The sequence below is a fragment of the Pinus tabuliformis genome, chromosome 2_1, assembly GCF_031772625.1.
Source record: "Pinus tabuliformis cultivar Carrire ecotype Pingquan chromosome 2_1, CPIR1, whole genome shotgun sequence".
Taxonomy (NCBI): domain Eukaryota; kingdom Viridiplantae; phylum Streptophyta; class Pinopsida; order Pinales; family Pinaceae; genus Pinus; species Pinus tabuliformis.
This window is the reverse complement of record NC_142299.1, coordinates 21,964,842-21,977,606: the sequence shown is the minus strand read 5'-3', so window position 1 is coordinate 21,977,606 and position 12,765 is coordinate 21,964,842.

Here is a 12,765-nt window from a genome sequence, read left to right as displayed (position 1 = left end):
CACGGAGAATCCAGTATTTCATGACAGGTCAAAGCATATTGGGATCAGATATCATTTCATCAGAGACTATGTTCAGAAGGGAGCTGTGAAGCTTGAGTATATTTCCACTGATGAGTAGGTTGCAGATATCCTTACGAAAGCCTTACCACGGGGCAAGCATGTCTACTTCAGAGACAAGATGGGTGTGGTGAGGAACACCTTCCTCGGTAAGAGGGAGTGTTGAAATTTGGTACCGGAGGACAGGTGGTTCCCTTAGGCTTTGATCTTTGGCCTAGGGAAAAGTGTCCAAAAGAATTTAATTTTTCTCCTAAAGTGACTTTATAATTTTATAAAGTTAAATCTAATTTAAAAGTGACTTTAAGTGATAAAGTTATTAAGTCTAATTTTAAAGTGACTTTTATAAAGTCAATGAAAAATTAGAAAGGAAAAGTGACTTTGGAAATAAATGCCTAAGTGGGTCTTTATTAAAGTGGGGTGAATTAAAAAATAGAAAGTGAGATTTAAATGAGCATTTAATCTCAACCATTGATCTAAATCTATTTCAGCCATTGGATTTAGAGATCACCCAAAAGTCACTTGGAGTTATATTAAAGGAGGAAAATGAGGAAAAGGTCATTCATTCTTTCATGAGCAGATTGGGAGAAGGAGAGCAAGAGAGCAAGAGAGATTTCTGAGCAGGAAGGAGAAGGAGACAGCAGCTTGGCACACATTCCAAGGCAGCAGTTGAGCAGATTTGTACAGCTGATTCAACACATAGTGAAAGGCAGATTTTTGCACAAACATCGAGGAGCAGTTTGCTGATTTTTCTGCACACAAAACGGAGGTCATACAACATTTATTGCTGTCCTGTTTGCTGTAAGTTCCAGATTGCTGTGAGGCACGGGAAAGGAGATAAGTTGTAAATTTGCTTGCTGATTTTTTGCTGAATAATTCTCACTGTAAAAAGGCAATTTTCAGAAATAAAGAAGAGCTCTCAAACTGGTTTTCCCCAAGAGTTGTAGGGGGTTTTTCCAGGGTCAAGTTGACCAAAAATATCAGTGTTTTAATGGCTGTTTTTAATTGCTCATTTTTATTTCTGCAATTTCCAGCATTCTGAAAAATTTCCAGAATTTGTGTTTTCAGCCATATTTATTTTTTTCAGTCTGTTAAATGTATGGTTATGGGAATGGTCATTTAACTACATGGGAGAAATAAGGTGAAACTGAAAACCGGGGTGGGAAAACAGAAATTTTTACATTAGAATCTTAGGTTGTCCCATATATTTTCATGTGCCAAAATATAAAAGAAATAAATCTAGATGCATATGGGAACAATGGAGTGTTTTTGGGCTACAATGAAACTTCGAAGGCATATAGAATCTATGTGCATGGTCAAAGAGAAGTGGAAATAAGTCATGATGTCACTTTTGATGAAGATTCCACCCTTGGGAAAGTCTAAGAGCTTCCTATCCATAGGAAGGACAATGATGACGATGCAGGAAAGCAGGATGAATCTCCGACAGATGATCTGATGCCCGATGTTGAAGGTCCGATGGATCCTGTTGTTCCTTAAGAAACCAACCTCCTAATTGTGGGGAAATTGTGCTTAAGACATTAATAAATATTACTTACTGTCACTTGTTTGTTGTGTTATCAAATAAAGGACCTAGAAAACTTAGTCTTTAACTCTTAATACATGTATGACCAGAACATCTCAGAATGCCATTTGTTCCTAGATATAAATGATGAATGAAGAAGGTTTGAAGGGGAAAGTTAAAGATAATATGCTGATCTTTCACAGAAACTACTATCTATAACTTACAGGAATTATGGTGACGAGAACTGAATCATAGACAATATGCTGATCTTTCACAGAAACTATTATCTATAATTTAGAAAGGAAGTGAGGACTTAAATTATAGGAGTGCTCTTTTAAGGAATTTTAACTTTATCTACATAACCAAATAAAGACCTGCAACTTCATTACTATACTTGAAAAGAAGAAAACATAGCATGACACATGATAGAGAGGCTTACAAAATTATATGCAACAACTCATGGAAACTTCTGATTCTTTCATTAATCAATGATGATGTCAAGAATACAATGGCTTAGTCTCCAGGTTCTCCAAAATTCAAACCCTTTCTTAGTAAATTTTCCTCTTTTTATACATTGTGGAACAGTTGTTGATTTCTGAAACTGCCCAAATTATCTAAATTCTTTTCTAACTATATGAAGTAAAAAATATTACATAATTTTACAGAGGGTAAGAGACACCTCAAAGAACATGAAATAACGATAACATAACTGGATTCAGAAGGGGATGAGAACTGCTGGCTTTCTCTATTGATCTGCTGTCGAATTTTTCTGTAAATGCCCTAATGATGCTTAATTCGTCTTAGTCATAATGAAATGTGTTTAGTTTGTATAATCCTGGGCTTACATGGGCATTCTGATTGGGCAAAATGCCAAGAAACATATCGGATTGTCTTCCTCTTCAGCTTCGGCTCTAACCCTGATTTTCCACATTACACAGTGAATAACGCAAACTTCTAATTAATCCAGAATCAAAAGAGTAAATCCTGCTTTATAAACCTGTCAAATCCGCCCGTTCAACGCTCCATTGACTTCCATCGCAAATCACAATCGGCCTGATAATCCCTGTAAAACTTAACTTATGCACCCTTAGGCCACATAACTATGAAAATGTTGGAATTATGCGTAAATCTTTTATATCTATGCTTTTCTATCATAAACCTTTTATAATGAAAATATATGATAAAACATGCTTTTTCCGCTTCCAATACGGGCTCCGCACAATTTCCGAGGTATACTTTCCCGCCGATTCATCCCCACTGTAGATCTTTGCTTTTCAGATCAGACAATCTGTAAAGGTTTTGGGCGAGACATAAGCCCGGAGAATACCTGCCCAAAATGGGTGGTTTCCTCTCTCCACTCGACTGCTACGTGTTGAATGTTGAGTGGAATCAGGTGAGTTCGAATAAAAACCGTCTACTGCTTTCGCTCCTCCCAAAACCCTGCCTTATAACTTGAAAACTGCCTTTTCGCACGCCTTGCAGACCTGCCGGACTTATATAACATAATATATATCACTATCGGATCCGGCCTTTCTATTATAATCCTTTATAATAGAAATTCATATAAAACAATGTAAACAACAAATATATATAAATAAAAATAAAAATATTTACAACCCACCATAAGTCGGACACGCTGAATTATAAAGTATAGCACATAAACTTATCGGGTCCAGAATTCCCATCGCTCATCACAATAGGCAAAGGATCCTACATAAAGGCTTTTCGGACTCGACGGAGTTATTATATATATATATATATATATATATATATATATATTCAGGTCCGACCCTTATCGCAGATCGTGATCGGTAGGGTCATGTACATATAATATAAGCGCTTTACGTTGTTTCAAACCTGCCATCATTATAAAATATGGCATCTATAATATCGGGTCTGAAACCCAATCGAAAATCGCAATCGACGCTTGTCAGCAGAACCAACCGTCCATAATCATTGCGGACCCACCGAACCTTTAAATGCAACATATATTATTTTGGGTCCAGTGTTAATGCTTTAACACTTGTTCCTTTGTGAAATCCAATATATTTCTTCATTTTTTTTTATATTTTGATATCCGATATACTTGCCTTATCCTTATTCAAAATATTTTTCAAGTGATTTTTGAATGAAACAAACAACAAAATACATGTTACAACATCTGGCTCCACCTAGGGATAGTGCTTTTGCCATAGAAGCGCTAAGAACCACATATTAGTGCCTTCACTTCGGTAATGGAGTCATATATTGCTTTGCATAAACTGAAATACTATGGCATTTTACAATGATTTCACTCTGGTAGTCACAATGACATGATGCTTATTCTTTAGAACTAGAAATAGTGCTTTAAGTATTGCCCATTTATAGGCATCGGTAGAGTTTCACCATCAAGATTCTCAAGAATGAAGGTATTATTGGATCTCACTTCAGAAATTCTAAAAGGACCATACCAGAGAGGATCAAACTTCCCATGTTTACCCTTATCTTCTCTTCTGGTATCCCATCTCAATACTAAGTCTGCAACTTTAAAATCGATTTCCTTGGCTTTTTCTGTCAAAAATATTTTTCATCTTGGATTGATACATAATCAATTTGTCTCTTACCTTGTCCCTGTTCTCGCTTAGCTCCACCACTTTGTTCATTCTTCTTACCAAAGCATTTGGTTCTTCTTTCACCTCTTGAATCATTGCAATCACTGGCTTTACAAGTTGACTTGGAAACAGAGCCTGAGTTCCATATACTAATTCAAAAGGTGATTTCCCTGTAGATCTTCTAGTAGTTACTCTAGAAACCCACAAAGAAAACTTTAACTTAGAATCCCAATCTCTTTGATTTTCTGCAATGGTTTTCTTAAGTATCTTCATCAAAGTTTTGTTAATAGATTCAACTAATCCATTTACTTGAGGATGGTAAGTTGTTGAATGGGACAAAATAACATTATACTTGTGACAAAAAGCAATGAACTTACTTGAGTTGAAGACTTGAGCATTGTCTGTTATAATTTTAACGGGGCAACCGAATCTGTTGAAAATATTTTCTTCCAGGAACTTCATTACTATCTGATCATTTGCTCTCTTAGTAGGAATTGCCTCTACCCATTTTGTGAAGTAATTAGTTGCTGTGAGAACCCACCTGTGTTGTCTGCTTAAAGGTGGATTGATTTCTCCAACAAATTCCAATCCCCATTGTCTAAATGGCTCCTCAATGAAAACTGGAATCAAAGGTAAAGGGGCTAACCTCTTTTTCTCAGCATAAAGCTAACAACTTCTAACAAACTTATATGTATCACCAAATAAAGTAGGCCAATAAAATCCTGCTTGAAGGATATTATGTGCAGTTACTTTCCAACTGTAATGTCCTCCACAAAACCCCTCATGATAATCTTTGATTGTTTCTGTAAATTCATCCTCTGTTAAACATAGCAATAGAATTCCAGCAGGATCCTTCCAGTACAATCTGCCTTCCACAATTACATATGGTTGTGCCTTGATCTTTAGTGCCCTATACTTTGTTCTATCTAAGGATTGAGGACAAGAAAGAAAGCACAAATAATGAATTATATGCTTATACCATTTTGAACACAAAAATTTATACCTGATCTTCATACCTGGATCTTGCTCTCCTTCACTTTCTTCAATTGATTTTTCATCCACAAGTGCCAACAAGTTAATTCCTAATGCCTGAAAGTTTGATTCTGTCAACATTTTTGCCAATCCTTGTCCTTTCACCAAATTTGTGGGTTTTATTTCCAAATCATATTCTTGGATCTTGGCAATCCACTTTCGTCTTTTGCCTTCTACATCTCCCTGTAGTAATACATCTTTCACTGCAGCATTTGGCACATAAGCAATGATCTGGGACTGCAGCACATAAGTTCTAAAAGATTTTAGGGCTTATGCCAAAGCATACACTTGTTTCTCAAGAATATTATATTTCAGCTCAAAATCCCCAAGAATCTTACTGAAGAATGCAACTGGTTGCTCTTTATCTTCATCATTCTTCTGCAGTAAGAAAAAAACTATTGAACTTGATGAGGCAAATGAAAAAATTTGGAAAGGCTTCTGGTAATCAGGGCTGATTAAGACTGGAGCTGCCTGTAATGCCTCTTTAATCCTGGAAAATGATTCTCTAGCTTCTTTGGTCCAACTCACTTCATTCTCCTTTTTTAGCATATTAGTAATTTCTTTTAAAATTTCTGCATAGTTGGATACAAATCTTCTCAGGAAGTTTATCTTTCCCAGAAACTTTTGGATATACTTTTTACTCCTGGGAAATGGTATTTTCTGCACGGCTTGTACTCTGGCTGGATCTATCTTCACTCCTCTGGAAACAATGTGTCCCAATAGTTTTCCTTCTTCCAGAGCAAAAATGGATTTCTTGGGATTTAAGGAAAGTCCAAATCTTCTACATTTATCAAAATTTCTCTTCAAATGATCCAAATGTTCTTCATCAGACTTTGAGAAAACAATAATATCATCCAAATATATTACTACAAACTTATCTCCAACAAAAGCAATGTCCATAGCCCTTTGAAAAGTAGCACCTGCATTCATCAATCCGAAAGGCATTCTGGCATACATAAATGTTCCCCAGGGAGTTGTGAACGATGTTTTCTTCTGATCCTCCTTATCCACAGCCACCTGGTTATAACCAAAAAATCCATCTAGCATTGACATTCTAAAAAATCCCGTTACCTTTTGCAGCACATGATCCATCTTAGGTAATGGATAGTTATCTTTCAAAGAAGCGTTGTTGAGATTTCTGAAGTCCACACACAACCTTATTTCTCCATTTTTCTTTCTCACAGGTACTAGATTAGCCACCCAATCAGAATACCTGAGTGGGACTATGATTTTGGCATCAAGCAACTTCTTGACCTCCTTTTCAATTGATGGTAGAAGCAGAGGATTTATCTGCCTAAGCTTCTGTTTGTAGGGTTTAACCCCCTCCTTCAAAGAAATCTTATGCTGAATAATATTTACATCATAGGTTTTAATATCTTCATAGGACCATGCAAAGACATCAGCATAATTCTTGAAAAGTTTAATATATCTTTCTTGAAAATTAGGTGAAACTCCAGTATATAATTTGACTAACCTGGGATTCTCCTGAGTTCTAATGTTGTGATCCTGAATATGTTCATCTTGCGAGATTTTCTTTGAGTCCACAACCACATCATTGGAATTAAAAATCCTTTCAAGAGGAACAAGCCCCTTTGGCAGAATATTATCTCTCAATTGAAAGATCTTCTGATTTGCTATTGAATCTTTTAAACCATTGGCTCCTGCAATTTTTGTTGTCTCTTCTTCGTTCTGATCAATTTCTCTGCCCTGAAACTCTTCAACCATAGTAAAAAACTCCTTAAATTGCTGGTCATCTTCAAAAACTTGTCAGTGCTTAACATTATCAAGAACAGAACGTCTGTGTCTCATTTATACCTCATACCTTAGTCTTGGATTAATAGGAGGCTTGAAAGTGCTAGCAGCCACAACCAATGAATCTGCCAATCTGTTCTCATCTCTTGGAACGAATTGAATGTTAAAAGCTTCAAATAAGTTTTCAATCAAATCCCATACCTCATTTATGTATGCCCAGAGCCTAGGATGCTTTGTTTCACAGTGATCTTTTATCTGCTTAATAATTAGCTCCAAATCTCCAAACGCAAAAATTGACTTGACTCCCACCTGTTTGGTTGTTTGTAGAGCAATAATCAAGGACTCATATTCTGCCATATTTTAGTTGCATCAAACTCTAATTTGAAACAAAAAGGGAACATATTAACTCCAGGTGCAATTAGAAGAAAACCAACACCTGTTCCTTCCTTGGAATAAGCTGCGTCAAAGAAACATTTCCACACTTCTTCCGTTTGTAGCTCTGTAATTACATTGGCTGAAGCAAGCTGCTTCTGATTATCTTCAGCCAGCTTTGCATTATCATGTAGTGTGAAACAAGCAAAGTCATCCTTCTCCTGACTATATACAGGTGAATTGCTTGCTCCATTTTTTGTAATTGTCTTTACAAACCTAGTTTCTCTGTACAATCTCCTCTCCTCCCCACCAAAAATTGGTATAACAACATATGTAAAATCTAGCTTCAAAACACCTCCCAATTTAGCTCCCCAAGACCTAGATAGAAGCATTCCAAATTTAGCAGGAATATCTGCTACTACAACATCCATGACCAAGCTTCTAGCTAGAATTTGGGCTAGTGACACTACCAGATCCTTAATAACCCCCAGACACTTGACCTTATTTGAATAAAAAAAATACAAATCCCTGTAAGGTTTGGTCACTTGTAGATTTAATTGCTTCATCACTGACAAAGGCATAAGATTATGTGAAGCTCCCGAATCAAACATACAATTATGTGGAGGAAATCATGAACCAACAGGGAAATATAAAAAGGAGGTATTGAAGAATCTACTTCTTCTACATGTGGACCAAAAATCACTACTCGTTTATCTTCCTACAGATTTACACTGTCACTCTCATTTTCTTTTAAATTAATAAACTCAAAAATCTCCTTTTGATAAGTACGCGTTTTTGCCAATTCTGTAAGGGGAACTTGTATTCTTAGCTTTTCAAACTCCTTGGTAAGACTAAACAAGTGACCCCATTTAGCAGTCTTTTCATTCTCATCTTCACCTTTCTTCATGACTGGAATTATTTGAGGAATTGAAACAAGTTTCTCCAAAGGAATTTTTCCAGTTTGATCTTGAGAAGACTCACCTCGAAGTATCTGTGTCTTTCATTTGCATTTTGTTGTTGCTTTCCTTTATTTACTTGTTTTGCAGGCTGAGATTGTTGTGGAGTCGCCTTTGATGAGGAAGTTGAAACTTGCTGCTCACTTTCATTTTCTTGATCTTTTCCTAGATCTCAGGTCATATTTCTTATGTAGTTCAGCCTACATAAAATCAGAGAATTGTTTCCAATATTCATCAATTTCATTTTCATCATGAATAACATCTGCTTCATCATACACATACTCTTCTCCTTCAATGTCGAGTTCATCTTCATCAACTGCATATAATGTAGAAATTTGATCTTCAGGTTGTTCTTCACCAGGATCTGCTTCTATATATAATGGTGCTTGAATTTGATTTTGATCTTTTCTTTCCTTTTGCAAGATTTGCAAAGGTTGTCCTCTGAATTATGGATTAAGGTTCTTATTATACTGTGTTTGTCTCTGAGAGTTCTTATTTTCTAACTCTAACCTATTTAACTTATCTGACAAAGTTTTAATTACAATACACATATCCTCCAATGATTGACTTTGAGAGGATTCTATCTTTGCCTTTCCCTTGTCTTAGGTAGGCTATGTTTCTGGTGCTTTTCCTGCCGCCACCAAATTCGAGACCATTATACAATTTGTTAAATCTTCTGACAAATTTGGCCATAGTTTCATGAGACTTATTATTTATGGCATTAAACTCTGTTAATGAATATCCATGGTCTCTTTTTTCTCCCCATCTCTAAATAAACACACGTTCCATCTCTCCCAAGAAGGAATGATATTATTGGGAAGTCCTTTGAACCATTTCCTTGCTTCTCCATCCAGGGACTGAACAAAAAGTCTTAGAACAACATCTAAATGTTCAACCTTTAGGCTTCTGCAAAATTATAAAATACTACTACATGATTCTCTGTTGTCTATTCATCTTCTCCTAAAAAACGTGGAAGAGTTTTAAGGTAATCCTGTAGAATTTGATTGAAAGGTTGTGGTAGTTGAAGAGGTGCATACCTATTCACTAAGAATGCAGGTGCTGCCATGTTTACTGAACTTTGATTACCAAAAGATGTGGAACTTGATTGATAGGTAAATAGAATGTGCAAAGGAGGTAATGTGGTTATTGGTTGAGGTTCAATAATTATAGCAGGTAAATGAAAAGTAACAGACTCAAAAGATTGATCTTGGTAGCTAGGTTCCTGAAATGAAGATGATGAAAAATATGACTCTCTATCAGATAAATGTTCAGATAAGTTGCTGTTTGATGCAGAAAATGTAGAAATTGGTCTAATTGAGATCTTAGACTTCCTAACCCTCCTTGAAAACAACCTTTCAAGATCTGAAAAAGCTTGAACCTGCTTTTGTGAAGTGTCTGATCTTGTATGGGGCCTTCTTGAAGCCAGAGTTATTGCTTTGATTTAAAACAACCAAATATTTCCTCCTCACTGAACAACTAGAGGAAAATATTGAAACCTAGGGAAAAATCTTCTTGTCTTCTCTCCCCAGCAGCGGCGCCAATTAATGTTGTTCCTTAAGAAACCAATCTCCTGGCTGTGGGGAATTTGTGCTTAAGACATTAATAAATATTACTTACTGTCACTTGTATGTTGTGTTCTCAAATGAAGGACCTAAAAAACTTAGTCTTTAACTCTTAATACATGTATGACCAGAATATCTCAGAATGCCATTTGTTGCTAGATATAAATGATGAATGAAGAAGGTTTGAAGGGGAAAGTTAAAGATAATATGCTGATCTTTCACAGAAACTAATATCTGTAACTTAGAGGAATTATGGTGACGAGAACTAAATCATAAACAATATACTAATCTTTCATAGAATCTATTATCTATAATTTAGAAAGGAAGTGAGGACTTCAAGTATAGGAGTGCTCTTTTAAGGAATTTTAACTTTATCTACATAACCAAATAAAGACCTGCAACTTCATTACTATACTTGAAAAGAAGAAAACATAGCATGACACATGACAGAGAGGCTTACAAAATTATATGCAAAAACTCATGGAAACTTCTGATTCTTTCATTAATCAATGATGATATCAGGAATACAGTGGCTTAGTCTCCGGGTTCTCCAAAATTTGAACCCTTTCTTAGTAAATTTTCCTCCTTTTATACATTGTGGAATAGTTGTTGATTTCTGAAACTGCCCAAATTATCTAACTGCTTTTCTAACTATATGAAGTAAAAACTATTACATAATTTTACAGAGGGTAAAAGACACCTCAAAGAACATGAAATAACAAGAACATAACTGGATTCAAAAGGGGATGATAATTGTTGGCTTGCTCTATTGATCCGCTGTCAAATTCCTCTGTAAATGCCCTAGTGATGCTTAATTCATCTTAGTCATAATGAAATGTGTTTAGTTTGTATAATCATGAGCTTACATGGGCATTCTGATTGGCCAAAATGCCAAGAAACATATCGGATTGTCTTCCTCTTCAGCTTCGGCTCTAACCCTGATTTTCCACATTACACAATGAAATTAACGCAAACTTCTGATTAATCCGGAGCTCAAAAGAGTAAATCCTGCTTTATACACTTGTCAAATCCGCTCGTTTAGCGCTCCATTGACTTCCATCGCAAATCACAATCAACCCAATAATCCCTGTGAAACTTAACTTATGCACCCTTAGGCCGCATAACTATGAAACTGTTAGAATTATGCGTAAATATTTTATATCTGTGATTTTCTATCATAAACCTTTTATATTGAAAATATATGATAAAACATGATTTTTCTGCTTCCAATACGGGCTCCGCACAATTTTCGAGGTATACTTTCCCGCCGATTCATCCCCACCGTAGATCTGTGCTTTTCAGATCAGACGGTCTGTAAAGGTTTCGAGCAAGAAATAAGCCCGGAGAATACCCACCCGAAATGGGTGGTTTCCTCTCTCAACCTGACTGCCACGTGTTGAATGCTGAGTGGAATCAGGTGAGTTCGAATAAAAACCATCTACCACTTTTGTTTCGCCTGAAAACCTGCCTTATAACTTGAAAACTGCCTTTTCGCACGCCTTGCGGACCTGCCGGACTTATATAACATAATGTATATCACTATTGGATCCGACCTTTCTATTATAATCCTTTATAATAGGAATTCATATAGAACAATGTCAACAACAAATATATATAAATATCAATAAAAATATTTACAACCCGCGATAAGTTGGACGCGCTAAAATATAAAGTATAGCACATAAACTTATCGAGTTCGAAATTCCCATCGCTCATTGCAATCGGCAAAGGATCCTGCATAAAGGCTTTTCAGACCCATCAGAGTTATTATATATATATATATTCGGGTCTAGCCTTATCGCAGATCATGATCGGCAAGGTCATGTACATATAATATAAGTGCTTTACGTTGTTTCGGACCCGCCCTCATTATAAAATATGGCATATATGATATCAGGTCCGGAACCCAATCGCAAATCGCAATCGGCGCTTGTCAGCGGAACCAATCATCCATAATCATTGCAGATGCGCTGAACCTTTAAATGCAACATATACTATTTCGGGTCTGGTGTTAATGCTTTAACACTTTTTCCTTTGTAAAATCCGATATATTTCTTCATTTATTTTATATTTTGATCTCCGATATACTTGCCTTATCTTTATTCAGAATATTTTTCAAGTGATTTTTGAATGACACAATGAATGAAACAAACAACAAAATACATGTTACAACAGATCCCATTGACCCACCTCCTAGTGAGCCCTCTACTTCAAGAAAAATACCTTTGTGGCTCAAAGATACTCCTAAATATGTTGAGAGACATGTTGCATCAAGGGGGACATTTCGTGAAAGCAAGAAGCCAAATAGGTACCAAGGGTACTTAGCTTCCATGAGTACCACAATACAATCTGAACCATGTACATTCCAAGAAGTTGTGAAGCACCAAGTTTGGAAGGATGAGATGAACAAGGAATATGAGTCGATCATGAAGAATGATGTATGGGATGTGGTTCCTAGACCCAAGGACAAGTCAATGGTCACTTCATAATGGATTTGTATAATAAAACATGGAGTTGATGGGAGTGCTGAAAATTTTAAGGCCAAGTTTGGTACTCGAGGCTTCTCTCAAAAGGAAGGAGTGGACTATGATGAGATATTTGGATCGATTTCTTGATATACCACTATTCATTCGATCATAGCCCTTGCTACTTCTCAAGCATGTAGCCTACACAAAATGGATGTCAAAACTACATTCTTGCATGGCTTTCTTAACGAGGAATTCTATGTAGAACAACTCGAGGGGTTCGAAGTTCAAGGTCATAAGACATATGTATGCAGGTTGAAGAAAGCCCTTTGTGGGTTGAAGCAAGCCCCTAGGGCATGGTATGAGAGGATTGATAGCTATCTTATGGAGTTGGGTTTTATGAGTGAAGATGAACCAAACCTATACTTCAAGGTTGAAAAGGATAGGCCTCTCATTCTG